This window comes from Carassius gibelio, chromosome B19 (genome assembly GCF_023724105.1).
Source record: "Carassius gibelio isolate Cgi1373 ecotype wild population from Czech Republic chromosome B19, carGib1.2-hapl.c, whole genome shotgun sequence".
Lineage (NCBI taxonomy): Eukaryota > Metazoa > Chordata > Actinopteri > Cypriniformes > Cyprinidae > Carassius > Carassius gibelio.
Window position 1 is genome coordinate 6,437,100 of NC_068414.1, and position 14,483 is coordinate 6,451,582.

The window sequence follows — 14,483 nt, forward strand, 5'->3', positions numbered from 1 at the left end:
GCGGAAGTCAGTAGCTTTATTGACGCACTGTGTTCCTAATAAATGTTGTTCAGTTGCATTGACACAATACTTTTTGTTTAAAGCGCAATTAAAAAAAAAAAAAAAAAAAAAAAAGAGTCCAAACAATGACCCCTGCTACCGGTAGTGTTGCAAGTGTTATGCGACTTCAGCTAATGATGGGTCCATCCGAAATTATTCCATCCAAAAGTTTTGGGTGGAGGCACAGGTCACAGAGGGAGTTCTGCTTCGACGTCAGCCCGAGCCAAAGGACATGCGCACTGCTCTCTCCAACTGCTTGGAAGGCAGCTATGCTCACCACTATACCACCAACGCAGTCAGCAGTCAGCAACTTGCGCCGTCACTAAGAAGGCTCGAAGTGCACGAGTCGCCGATAGGGCTAGAGGAGCAGATGAGATCTTTGTTTGGACCCGTCACTAAAGAGAGCCTTCAAGAATTTGCATCCCGTCACGTACAAGAAAGCGCTGCCTTCCCATCCGGCTAAATAAACACGAAGTGGTCAAACGCAGAGAGTGCCTATAATAACCAAAAGCCCAATCAAGGCAATCTCTTTCTCATGCCTCTATCTGAAAAGTTGGATAAAATCTTATATGAAAAAAAAAGTCTTTTAAAGAAATCCCTTATTCCGAGGTCACCGTAGCCACCAGATCCAGTCTGTATCCGCTTCAGTCACCCGGATCCAGTCCGTATCCAGAGAAGATGGTGGATCAACACCTAGAAAGGACCTCTATGGCCCAGAAACACAGCGGAGACCGTGACAACTAGATGAGCCGCAGATACAAATCCCTTGTAAAGACCACCTGGACAAGACCACAGGAAACAGATGATTCTTCTGCACAGTCTGACATTCCTGCAGCCTGGAGCTGATCTACTGGTTTCGTCTGACAAGGGGAGAACTGTCTCCCCGACTGAGCCTGGTTTCTCACCGGGTTTTTTCTCCATCCTTTCACCGATCGAGTTTTGGTTTCTTGCCTCTGTCGCTTCTGGCAGGCGGAGCTGGGGACACTTCATGTACAGCGATATCGTTGACTTGATTGCAAATTATTGCACAGATACTATTTAAACTGAACTTAGCTGAATGATGTCATCAAAGAGTTCAATAACGAAATGCCTTTAACTGTCATTTTGCTTTTTGACGCACTGTGTTCCTAATTAATGTTGTTCAGTTGCATTGACGCAATACTTTCTGTTTAAAGCGCAATTTAAAAAAAAAAAAAAAAAAAAGAGTCCAAACAATGACCCCTGCTACGGGTAGTGTTCCAAGTGTTATGCGACTTCAGCAAATGATGGGTCCATCAGAAATTTTACGGTGCTAGGGCTGGGTCTGCGTCAGAAGAAGCCATGCATTGTTTAGTTATGTCAGTGCAGTGCCGTCAGTTGGGGGAGAAACGGCAGCATGCACGGCTCCTCGTTAGTATAGTGGACAGTATCTCCGCCTGTCACGCGGAAGACCGGGGTTCGATTCCCCGACGGGGAGAGCTGGTTCTTTTCGTCTTCCGAATGATCCATCCAAAATGTTTGGTTGGAGTCGCAGGTCACAGAAGGAGTTCTGCTTCGACGTCAGCCCGAGCCAAAGGACATGCGTTGGCCGGGAATCGAACCCGGGTCAACTGCTTGGAAGGCAGCTATGCTCACCACTATACCACCAACGCAGGCGGAAGTCAGTAGCTTTATTGACGCACTGTGTTCCTAATAAATGTTGTTCAGTTGCATTGACACAATACTTTTTGTTTAAAGCGCAATTAAAAAAAAAAAAAAAAAAAAAAAAGAGTCCAAACAATGACCCCTGCTACCGGTAGTGTTGCAAGTGTTATGCGACTTCAGCTAATGATGGGTCCATCCGAAATTATTCCATCCAAAAGTTTTGGGTGGAGGCACAGGTCACAGAGGGAGTTCTGCTTCGACGTCAGCCCGAGCCAAAGGATATGCGTTGGCCGGGAATCGAATCCGGGTCAACTGCTTGGAAGGCAGCTATGCTCACCACTATACCACCAACACAGTCAGCAGTCAGCAACTTGCGCCGTCACTAAGAAGGCTCGAAGTGCACGAGTCGCCGATAGGGCTAGAGGAGCAGATGAGATCTTTGTTTGGACCCGTCACTAAAGAGAGCCTTCAAGAATTTGCATCCCGTCACGTACAAGAAAGCGCTGCCTTCCCATCCGGCTAAATAAACACGAAGTGGTCAAACGCAGAGAGTGCCTATAATAACCAAAAGCCCAATCAAGGCAATCTCTTTCTCATGCCTCTATCTGAAAAGTTGGATAAAATCTTATATGAAAAAAAAAGTCTTTTAAAGAAATCCCTTATTCCGAGGTCACCGTAGCCACCAGATCCAGTCTGTATCCGCTTCAGTCACCCGGATCCAGTCCGTATCCAGAGAAGATGGTGGATCAACACCTAGAAAGGACCTCTATGGCCCAGAAACACAGCGGAGACCGTGACAACTAGATGAGCCGCAGATACAAATCCCTTGTAAAGACCACCTGGACAAGACCACAGGAAACAGATGATTCTTCTGCACAGTCTGACATTCCTGCAGCCTGGAGCTGATCTACTGGTTTCGTCTGACAAGGGGAGAACTGTCTCCCCGACTGAGCCTGGTTTCTCACCGGGTTTTTTCTCCATCCTTTCACCGATCGAGTTTTGGTTTCTTCCCTCTGTCGCTTCTGGCAGGCGGAGCTGGGGACACTTCATGTACAGCGATATCGTTGACTTGATTGCAAATTATTGCACAGATACTATTTAAACTGAACTTAGCTGAATGATGTCATCAAAGAGTTCAATAACGAAATGCCTTTAACTGTCATTTTGCTTTTTGACGCACTGTGTTCCTAATTAATGTTGTTCAGTTGCATTGACGCAATACTTTTTGTTTAAAGCGCAATTTAAAAAAAAAAAAAAAAAAAAAAAGAGTCCAAACAATGACCCCTGCTACGGGTAGTGTTCCAAGTGTTATGCGACTTCAGCTAATGATGGGTCCATCAGAAATTTTACGGTGCTAGGGCTGGGTCTGCGTCAGAAGAAGCCATGCATTGTTTAGTTATGTCAGTGCAGTGCCGTCAGTTGGGGGAGAAACGGCAGCATGCACGGCTCCTCGTTAGTATAGTGGACAGTATCTCCGCCTGTCACGCGGAAGACCGGGGTTCGATTCCCCGACGGGGAGAGCTGGTTCTTTTCGTCTTCCGAATGATCCATCCAAAATGTTTGGTTGGAGTCGCAGGTCACAGAAGGAGTTCTGCTTCGACGTCAGCCCGAGCCAAAGGACATGCGTTGGCCGGGAATCGAACCCGGGTCAACTGCTTGGAAGGCAGCTATGCTCACCACTATACCACCAACAGAGGCGGAAGTCAGTAGCTTTATTGACGCACTGTGTTCCTAATAAATGTTGTTCAGTTGCATTGACACAATACTTTTTGTTTAAAGCGCAATTAAAAAAAAAAAAAAAAAAAAAAGAGTCCAAACAATGACCCCTGCTACGGGTAGTGTTGCAAGTGTTATGCGACTTCAGCTAATGATGGGTCCATCCGAAATTATTCCATCCAAAATTTTGGGTGGAGGCACAGGTCACAGAGGGAGTTCTGCTTCGACGTCAGCCCGAGCCAAAGGACATGCGCACTGCTCTCTCCAACTGCTTGGAAGGCAGCTATGCTCACCACTATACCACCAACGCAGTCAGCAGTCAGCAACTTGCGCCGTCACTAAGAAGGCTCGAAGTGCACGAGTCGCCGATAGGGCTAGAGGAGCAGATGAGATCTTTGTTTGGACCCGTCACTAAAGAGAGCCTTCAAGAATTTGCATCCCGTCACGTACAAGAAAGCGCTGCCTTCCCATCCGGCTAAATAAACACGAAGTGGTCAAACGCAGAGAGTGCCTATAATAACCAAAAGCCCAATCAAGGCAATCTCTTTCTCATGCCTCTATCTGAAAAGTTGGATAAAATCTTATATGAAAAAAAAAGTCTTTTAAAGAAATCCCTTATTCCGAGGTCACCGTAGCCACCAGATCCAGTCTGTATCCGCTTCAGTCACCCGGATCCAGTCCGTATCCAGAGAAGATGGTGGATCAACACCTAGAAAGGACCTCTATGGCCCAGAAACACAGCGGAGACCGTGACAACTAGATGAGCCGCAGATACAAATCCCTTGTAAAGACCACCTGGACAAGACCACAGGAAACAGATGATTCTTCTGCACAGTCTGACATTCCTGCAGCCTGGAGCTGATCTACTGGTTTCGTCTGACAAGGGGAGAACTGTCTCCCCGACTGAGCCTGGTTTCTCACCGGGTTTTTTCTCCATCCTTTCACCGATCGAGTTTTGGTTTCTTGCCTCTGTCGCTTCTGGCAGGCGGAGCTGGGGACACTTCATGTACAGCGATATCGTTGACTTGATTGCAAATTATTGCACAGATACTATTTAAACTGAACTTAGCTGAATGATGTCATCAAAGAGTTCAATAACGAAATGCCTTTAACTGTCATTTTGCTTTTTGACGCACTGTGTTCCTAATTAATGTTGTTCAGTTGCATTGACGCAATACTTTCTGTTTAAAGCGCAATTTAAAAAAAAAAAAAAAAAAAAGAGTCCAAACAATGACCCCTGCTACGGGTAGTGTTCCAAGTGTTATGCGACTTCAGCAAATGATGGGTCCATCAGAAATTTTACGGTGCTAGGGCTGGGTCTGCGTCAGAAGAAGCCATGCATTGTTTAGTTATGTCAGTGCAGTGCCGTCAGTTGGGGGAGAAACGGCAGCATGCACGGCTCCTCGTTAGTATAGTGGACAGTATCTCCGCCTGTCACGCGGAAGACCGGGGTTCGATTCCCCGACGGGGAGAGCTGGTTCTTTTCGTCTTCCGAATGATCCATCCAAAATGATTGGTTGGAGTCGCAGGTCACAGAAGGAGTTCTGCTTCGACGTCAGCCCGAGCCAAAGGACATGCGTTGGCCGGGAATCGAACCCGGGTCAACTGCTTGGAAGGCAGCTATGCTCACCACTATACCACCAACGCAGGCGGAAGTCAGTAGCTTTATTGACGCACTGTGTTCCTAATAAATGTTGTTCAGTTGCATTGACACAATACTTTTTGTTTAAAGCGCAATTAAAAAAAAAAAAAAAAAAAAAAAAGAGTCCAAACAATGACCCCTGCTACCGGTAGTGTTGCAAGTGTTATGCGACTTCAGCTAATGATGGGTCCATCCGAAATTATTCCATCCAAAAGTTTTGGGTGGAGGCACAGGTCACAGAGGGAGTTCTGCTTCGACGTCAGCCCGAGCCAAAGGATATGCGTTGGCCGGGAATCGAATCCGGGTCAACTGCTTGGAAGGCAGCTATGCTCACCACTATACCACCAACACAGTCAGCAGTCAGCAACTTGCGCCGTCACTAAGAAGGCTCGAAGTGCACGAGTCGCCGATAGGGCTAGAGGAGCAGATGAGATCTTTGTTTGGACCCGTCACTAAAGAGAGCCTTCAAGAATTTGCATCCCGTCACGTACAAGAAAGCGCTGCCTTCCCATCCGGCTAAATAAACACGAAGTGGTCAAACGCAGAGAGTGCCTATAATAACCAAAAGCCCAATCAAGGCAATCTCTTTCTCATGCCTCTATCTGAAAAGTTGGATAAAATCTTATATGAAAAAAAAAGTCTTTTAAAGAAATCCCTTATTCCGAGGTCACCGTAGCCACCAGATCCAGTCTGTATCCGCTTCAGTCACCCGGATCCAGTCCGTATCCAGAGAAGATGGTGGATCAACACCTAGAAAGGACCTCTATGGCCCAGAAACACAGCGGAGACCGTGACAACTAGATGAGCCGCAGATACAAATCCCTTGTAAAGACCACCTGGACAAGACCACAGGAAACAGATGATTCTTCTGCACAGTCTGACATTCCTGCAGCCTGGAGCTGATCTACTGGTTTCGTCTGACAAGGGGAGAACTGTCTCCCCGACTGAGCCTGGTTTCTCACCGGGTTTTTTCTCCATCCTTTCACCGATCGAGTTTTGGTTTCTTCCCTCTGTCGCTTCTGGCAGGCGGAGCTGGGGACACTTCATGTACAGCGATATCGTTGACTTGATTGCAAATTATTGCACAGATACTATTTAAACTGAACTTAGCTGAATGATGTCATCAAAGAGTTCAATAACGAAATGCCTTTAACTGTCATTTTGCTTTTTGACGCACTGTGTTCCTAATTAATGTTGTTCAGTTGCATTGACGCAATACTTTTTGTTTAAAGCGCAATTTAAAAAAAAGAAAAAAAAAAAAAAAGAGTCCAAACAATGACCCCTGCTACGGGTAGTGTTCCAAGTGTTATGCGACTTCAGCTAATGATGGGTCCATCAGAAATTTTACGGTGCTAGGGCTGGGTCTGCGTCAGAAGAAGCCATGCATTGTTTAGTTATGTCAGTGCAGTGCCGTCAGTTGGGGGAGAAACGGCAGCATGCACGGCTCCTCGTTAGTATAGTGGACAGTATCTCCGCCTGTCACGCGGAAGACCGGGGTTCGATTCCCCGACGGGGAGAGCTGGTTCTTTTCGTCTTCCGAATGATCCATCCAAAATGTTTGGTTGGAGTCGCAGGTCACAGAAGGAGTTCTGCTTCGACGTCAGCCCGAGCCAAAGGACATGCGTTGGCCGGGAATCGAACCCGGGTCAACTGCTTGGAAGGCAGCTATGCTCACCACTATACCACCAACGGAGGCGGAAGTCAGTAGCTTTATTGACGCACTGTGTTCCTAATAAATGTTGTTCAGTTGCATTGACACAATACTTTTTGTTTAAAGCGCAATTAAAAAAAAAAAAAAAAAAAAAAGAGTCCAAACAATGACCCCTGCTACGGGTAGTGTTGCAAGTGTTATGCGACTTCAGCTAATGATGGGTCCATCCGAAATTATTCCATCCAAAATTTTGGGTGGAGGCACAGGTCACAGAGGGAGTTCTGCTTCGACGTCAGCCCGAGCCAAAGGACATGCGCACTGCTCTCTCCAACTGCTTGGAAGGCAGCTATGCTCACCACTATACCACCAACGCAGTCAGCAGTCAGCAACTTGCGCCGTCACTAAGAAGGCTCGAAGTGCACGAGTCGCCGATAGGGCTAGAGGAGCAGATGAGATCTTTGTTTGGACCCGTCACTAAAGAGAGCCTTCAAGAATTTGCATCCCGTCACGTACAAGAAAGCGCTGCCTTCCCATCCGGCTAAATAAACACGAAGTGGTCAAACGCAGAGAGTGCCTATAATAACCAAAAGCCCAATCAAGGCAATCTCTTTCTCATGCCTCTATCTGAAAAGTTGGATAAAATCTTATATGAAAAAAAAAGTCTTTTAAAGAAATCCCTTATTCCGAGGTCACCGTAGCCACCAGATCCAGTCTGTATCCGCTTCAGTCACCCGGATCCAGTCCGTATCCAGAGAAGATGGTGGATCAACACCTAGAAAGGACCTCTATGGCCCAGAAACACAGCGGAGACCGTGACAACTAGATGAGCCGCAGATACAAATCCCTTGTAAAGACCACCTGGACAAGACCACAGGAAACAGATGATTCTTCTGCACAGTCTGACATTCCTGCAGCCTGGAGCTGATCTACTGGTTTCGTCTGACAAGGGGAGAACTGTCTCCCCGACTGAGCCTGGTTTCTCACCGGGTTTTTTCTCCATCCTTTCACCGATCGAGTTTTGGTTTCTTGCCTCTGTCGCTTCTGGCAGGCGGAGCTGGGGACACTTCATGTACAGCGATATCGTTGACTTGATTGCAAATTATTGCACAGATACTATTTAAACTGAACTTAGCTGAATGATGTCATCAAAGAGTTCAATAACGAAATGCCTTTAACTGTCATTTTGCTTTTTGACGCACTGTGTTCCTAATTAATGTTGTTCAGTTGCATTGACGCAATACTTTCTGTTTAAAGCGCAATTTAAAAAAAAAAAAAAAAAAAAGAGTCCAAACAATGACCCCTGCTACGGGTAGTGTTCCAAGTGTTATGCGACTTCAGCAAATGATGGGTCCATCAGAAATTTTACGGTGCTAGGGCTGGGTCTGCGTCAGAAGAAGCCATGCATTGTTTAGTTATGTCAGTGCAGTGCCGTCAGTTGGGGGAGAAACGGCAGCATGCACGGCTCCTCGTTAGTATAGTGGACAGTATCTCCGCCTGTCACGCGGAAGACCGGGGTTCGATTCCCCGACGGGGAGAGCTGGTTCTTTTCGTCTTCCGAATGATCCATCCAAAATGTTTGGTTGGAGTCGCAGGTCACAGAAGGAGTTCTGCTTCGACGTCAGCCCGAGCCAAAGGACATGCGTTGGCCGGGAATCGAACCCGGGTCAACTGCTTGGAAGGCAGCTATGCTCACCACTATACCACCAACGCAGGCGGAAGTCAGTAGCTTTATTGACGCACTGTGTTCCTAATAAATGTTGTTCAGTTGCATTGACACAATACTTTTTGTTTAAAGCGCAATTAAAAAAAAAAAAAAAAAAAAAAAGAGTCCAAACAATGACCCCTGCTACCGGTAGTGTTGCAAGTGTTATGCGACTTCAGCTAATGATGGGTCCATCCGAAATTATTCCATCCAAAAGTTTTGGGTGGAGGCACAGGTCACAGAGGGAGTTCTGCTTCGACGTCAGCCCGAGCCAAAGGATATGCGTTGGCCGGGAATCGAATCCGGGTCAACTGCTTGGAAGGCAGCTATGCTCACCACTATACCACCAACACAGTCAGCAGTCAGCAACTTGCGCCGTCACTAAGAAGGCTCGAAGTGCACGAGTCGCCGATAGGGCTAGAGGAGCAGATGAGATCTTTGTTTGGACCCGTCACTAAAGAGAGCCTTCAAGAATTTGCATCCCGTCACGTACAAGAAAGCGCTGCCTTCCCATCCGGCTAAATAAACACGAAGTGGTCAAACGCAGAGAGTGCCTATAATAACCAAAAGCCCAATCAAGGCAATCTCTTTCTCATGCCTCTATCTGAAAAGTTGGATAAAATCTTATATGAAAAAAAAAGTCTTTTAAAGAAATCCCTTATTCCGAGGTCACCGTAGCCACCAGATCCAGTCTGTATCCGCTTCAGTCACCCGGATCCAGTCCGTATCCAGAGAAGATGGTGGATCAACACCTAGAAAGGACCTCTATGGCCCAGAAACACATCGGAGACCGTGACAACTAGATGAGCCGCAGATACAAATCCCTTGTAAAGACCACCTGGACAAGACCACAGGAAACAGATGATTCTTCTGCACAGTCTGACATTCCTGCAGCCTGGAGCTGATCTACTGGTTTCGTCTGACAAGGGGAGAACTGTCTCCCCGACTGAGCCTGGTTTCTCACCGGGTTTTTTCTCCATCCTTTCACCGATCGAGTTTTGGTTTCTTCCCTCTGTCGCTTCTGGCAGGCGGAGCTGGGGACACTTCATGTACAGCGATATCGTTGACTTGATTGCAAATTATTGCACAGATACTATTTAAACTGAACTTAGCTGAATGATGTCATCAAAGAGTTCAATAACGAAATGCCTTTAACTGTCATTTTGCTTTTTGACGCACTGTGTTCCTAATTAATGTTGTTCAGTTGCATTGACGCAATACTTTTTGTTTAAAGCGCAATTTAAAAAAAAAAAAAAAAAAAAAAGAGTCCAAACAATGACCCCTGCTACGGGTAGTGTTCCAAGTGTTATGCGACTTCAGCTAATGATGGGTCCATCAGAAATTTTACGGTGCTAGGGCTGGGTCTGCGTCAGAAGAAGCCATGCATTGTTTAGTTATGTCAGTGCAGTGCCGTCAGTTGGGGGAGAAACGGCAGCATGCACGGCTCCTCGTTAGTATAGTGGACAGTATCTCCGCCTGTCACGCGGAAGACCGGGGTTCGATTCCCCGACGGGGAGAGCTGGTTCTTTTCGTCTTCCGAATGATCCATCCAAAATGTTTGGTTGGAGTCGCAGGTCACAGAAGGAGTTCTGCTTCGACGTCAGCCCGAGCCAAAGGACATGCGTTGGCCGGGAATCGAACCCGGGTCAACTGCTTGGAAGGCAGCTATGCTCACCACTATACCACCAACGCAGGCGGAAGTCAGTAGCTTTATTGACGCACTGTGTTCCTAATAAATGTTGTTCAGTTGCATTGACACAATACTTTTTGTTTAAAGCGCAATTAAAAAAAAAAAAAAAAAAAAAAAAGAGTCCAAACAATGACCCCTGCTACCGGTAGTGTTGCAAGTGTTATGCGACTTCAGCTAATGATGGGTCCATCCGAAATTATTCCATCCAAAAGTTTTGGGTGGAGGCACAGGTCACAGAGGGAGTTCTGCTTCGACGTCAGCCCGAGCCAAAGGATATGCGTTGGCCGGGAATCGAATCCGGGTCAACTGCTTGGAAGGCAGCTATACTCACCACTATACCACCAACGCAGTCAGCAGTCAGCAACTTGCGCCGTCACTAAGAAGGCTCGAAGTGCACGAGTCGCCGATAGGGCTAGAGGAGCAGATGAGATCTTTGTTTGGACCCGTCACTAAAGAGAGCCTTCAAGAATTTGCATCCCGTCACGTACAAGAAAGCGCTGCCTTCCCATCCGGCTAAATAAACACGAAGTGGTCAAACGCAGAGAGTGCCTATTCAGACGATGACCAGTGGCAAGCCCTCTCGCAGCATGCTGCCTGACGGTCAAACTGATTCTGCTCTTGACATTTCGATGTAGCTCTGCTGTGAGCAGAGCACCCAAAAATACAGGTCACTCGCAAAAGTTCCCCTCCACGGAAATCTTTAGTAAAAGGCAAAAGATTTATGCGACAATGAAGAGAAACTCGAGCTGTGTCTCCAAACCCTCGGGCCTGTGCGCTGCCTCTGTTAAACTACTACGCTCGCCAAGGGTCATCAAGGGTGACAATGCCTGCCCACATGTGTTTAGTCAGCACCCCCCCCCCCCCCACTCCAAAAGGGAGGAGTAAAACTCAAAAAAGTCCTCTCGGTCCACCAATAACCAAAAGCCCAATCAAGGCAATCTCTTTCTCATGCCTCTATCTGAAAAGTTGGATAAAATCTTATATGAAAAAAAAAGTCTTTTAAAGAAATCCCTTATTCCGAGGTCACCGTAGCCACCAGATCCAGTCTGTATCCGCTTCAGTCACCCGGATCCAGTCCGTATCCAGAGAAGATGGTGGATCAACACCTAGAAAGGACCTCTATGGCCCAGAAACACAGCGGAGACCGTGACAACTAGATGAGCCGCAGATACAAATCCCTTGTAAAGACCACCTGGACAAGACCACAGGAAACAGATGATTCTTCTGCACAGTCTGACATTCCTGCAGCCTGGAGCTGATCTACTGGTTTCGTCTGACAAGGGGAGAACTGTCTCCCCGACTGAGCCTGGTTTCTCACCGGGTTTTTTCTCCATCCTTTCACCGATCGAGTTTTGGTTTCTTCCCTCTGTGGCTTCTGGCAGGCGGAGCTGGGGACACTTCATGTACAGCGATATCGTTGACTTGATTGCAAATTATTGCACAGATACTATTTAAACTGAACTTAGCTGAATGATGTCATCAAAGAGTTCAATAACGAAATGCCTTTAACTGTCATTTTGCTTTTTGACGCACTGTGTTCCTAATTAATGTTGTTCAGTTGCATTGACGCAATACTTTTTGTTTAAAGCGCAATTTAAAAAAAAAAAAAAAAAAAAAAGAGTCCAAACAATGACCCCTGCTACGGGTAGTGTTCCAAGTGTTATGCGACTTCAGCTAATGATGGGTCCATCAGAAATTTTACGGTGCTAGGGCTGGGTCTGCGTCAGAAGAAGCCATGCATTGTTTAGTTATGTCAGTGCAGTGTCGTCAGTTGGGGGAGAAACGGCAGCATGCACGGCTCCTCGTTAGTATAGTGGACAGTATCTCCGCCTGTCACGCGGAAGACCGGGGTTCGATTCCCCGACGGGGAGAGCTGGTTCTTTTCGTCTTCCGAATGATCCATCCAAAATGTTTGGTTGGAGTCGCAGGTCACAGAAGGAGTTCTGCTTCGACGTCAGCCCGAGCCAAAGGACATGCGTTGGCCGGGAATCGAACCCGGGTCAACTGCTTGGAAGGCAGCTATGCTCACCACTATACCACCAACGCAGGCGGAAGTCAGTAGCTTTATTGACGCACTGTGTTCCTAATAAATGTTGTTCAGTTGCATTGACACAATACTTTTTGTTTAAAGCGCAATTAAAAAAAAAAAAAAAAAAAAAAAAGAGTCCAAACAATGACCCCTGCTACCGGTAGTGTTGCAAGTGTTATGCGACTTCAGCTAATGATGGGTCCATCCGAAATTATTCCATCCAAAAGTTTTGGGTGGAGGCACAGGTCACAGAGGGAGTTCTGCTTCGACGTCAGCCCGAGCCAAAGGATATGCGTTGGCCGGGAATCGAATCCGGGTCAACTGCTTGGAAGGCAGCTATGCTCACCACTATACCACCAACGCAGTCAGCAGTCAGCAACTTGCGCCGTCACTAAGAAGGCTCGAAGTGCACGAGTCGCCGATAGGGCTAGAGGAGCAGATGAGATCTTTGTTTGGACCCGTCACTAAAGAGAGCCTTCAAGAATTTGCATCCCGTCACGTACAAGAAAGCGCTGCCTTCCCATCCGGCTAAATAAACACGAAGTGGTCAAACGCAGAGAGTGCCTATTCAGACGATGACCAGTGGCAAGCCCTCTCGCAGCATGCTGCCTGACGGTCAAACTGATTCTGCTCTTGACATTTCGATGTAGCTCTGCTGTGAGCAGAGCACCCAAAAATACAGGTCACTCGCAAAAGTTCCCCTCCACGGAAATCTTTAGTAAAAGGCGAAAGATTTATGCGACAATGAAGAGAAACTCGAGCTGTGTCTCCAAACCCTCGGGCCTGTGCGCTGCCTCTGTTAAACTACTACGCTCGCCAAGGGTCATCAAGGGTGACAATGCCTGCCCACATGTGTTTAGTCACTACCCCCCCCCCCCCCCCCCCCACTCCAAAAGGGAGGAGTAAAACTCAAAAAAGTCCTCTCGGTCCACCAATAACCAAAAGCCCAATCAAGGCAATCTCTTTCTCATGCCTCTATCTGAAAAGTTGGATAAAATCTTATATGAAAAAAAAAGTCTTTTAAAGAAATCCCTTATTCCGAGGTCACCGTAGCCACCAGATCCAGTCTGTATCCGCTTCAGTCACCCGGATCCAGTCCGTATCCAGAGAAGATGGTGGATCAACACCTAGAAAGGACCTCTATGGCCCAGAAACACAGCGGAGACCGTGACAACTAGATGAGCCGCAGATACAAATCCCTTGTAAAGACCACCTGGACAAGACCACAGGAAACAGATGATTCTTCTGCACAGTCTGACATTCCTGCAGCCTGGAGCTGATCTACTGGTTTCGTCTGACAAGGGGAGAACTGTCTCCCCGACTGAGCCTGGTTTCTCACCGGGTTTTTTCTCCATCCTTTCACCGATCGAGTTTTGGTTTCTTGCCTCTGTCGCTTCTGGCAGGCGGAGCTGGGGACACTTCATGTACAGCGATATCGTTGACTTGATTGCAAATTATTGCACAGATACTATTTAAACTGAACTTAGCTGAATGATGTCATCAAAGAGTTCAATAACGAAATGCCTTTAACTGTCATTTTGCTTTTTGACGCACTGTGTTCCTAATTAATGTTGTTCAGTTGCATTGACGCAATACTTTCTGTTTAAAGCGCAATTTAAAAAAAAAAAAAAAAAAAAGAGTCCAAACAATGACCCCTGCTACGGGTAGTGTTCCAAGTGTTATGCGACTTCAGCAAATGATGGGTCCATCAGAAATTTTACGGTGCTAGGGCTGGGTCTGCGTCAGAAGAAGCCATGCATTGTTTAGTTATGTCAGTGCAGTGCCGTCAGTTGGGGGAGAAACGGCAGCATGCACGGCTCCTCGTTAGTATAGTGGACAGTATCTCCGCCTGTCACGCGGAAGACCGGGGTTCGATTCCCCGACGGGGAGAGCTGGTTCTTTTCGTCTTCCGAATGATCCATCCAAAATGTTTGGTTGGAGTCGCAGGTCACAGAAGGAGTTCTGCTTCGACGTCAGCCCGAGCCAAAGGACATGCGTTGGCCGGGAATCGAACCCGGGTCAACTGCTTGGAAGGCAGCTATGCTCACCACTATACCACCAACGCAGGCGGAAGTCAGTAGCTTTATTGACGCACTGTGTTCCTAATAAATGTTGTTCAGTTGCATTGACACAATACTTTTTGTTTAAAGCGCAATTAAAAAAAAAAAAAAAAAAAAAAAAGAGTCCAAACAATGACCCCTGCTACCGGTAGTGTTGCAAGTGTTATGCGACTTCAGCTAATGATGGGTCCATCCGAAATTATTCCATCCAAAAGTTTTGGGTGGAGGCACAGGTCACAGAGGGAGTTCTGCTTCGACGTCAGCCCGAGCCAAAGGATATGCGTTGGCCGGGAATCGAATCCGGGTCAACTGCTTGGAAGGCAGCTATGCT

The 14,483-nt window shown here is 47.0% G+C and overlaps 2 non-coding genes across 2 annotated transcripts; both read right to left on the reverse strand.

Moving 5' to 3' along the window:
• Positions 1 to 10,696: 10,696 nt before the first annotated feature.
• Positions 10,697 to 10,811, reverse strand: LOC127980885 (U5 spliceosomal RNA). Its single transcript, XR_008159886.1, has one exon. It is a non-coding gene; the product is annotated as a U5 spliceosomal RNA (small nuclear RNA).
• A 1,929-nt stretch (positions 10,812 to 12,740) lies between these two features.
• On the reverse strand, positions 12,741 to 12,855 carry LOC127980792 (U5 spliceosomal RNA). The gene has a single exon (XR_008159797.1). It is a non-coding gene; the product is annotated as a U5 spliceosomal RNA (small nuclear RNA).
• Between the last annotated feature and the right edge of the window lie 1,628 nt (positions 12,856 to 14,483).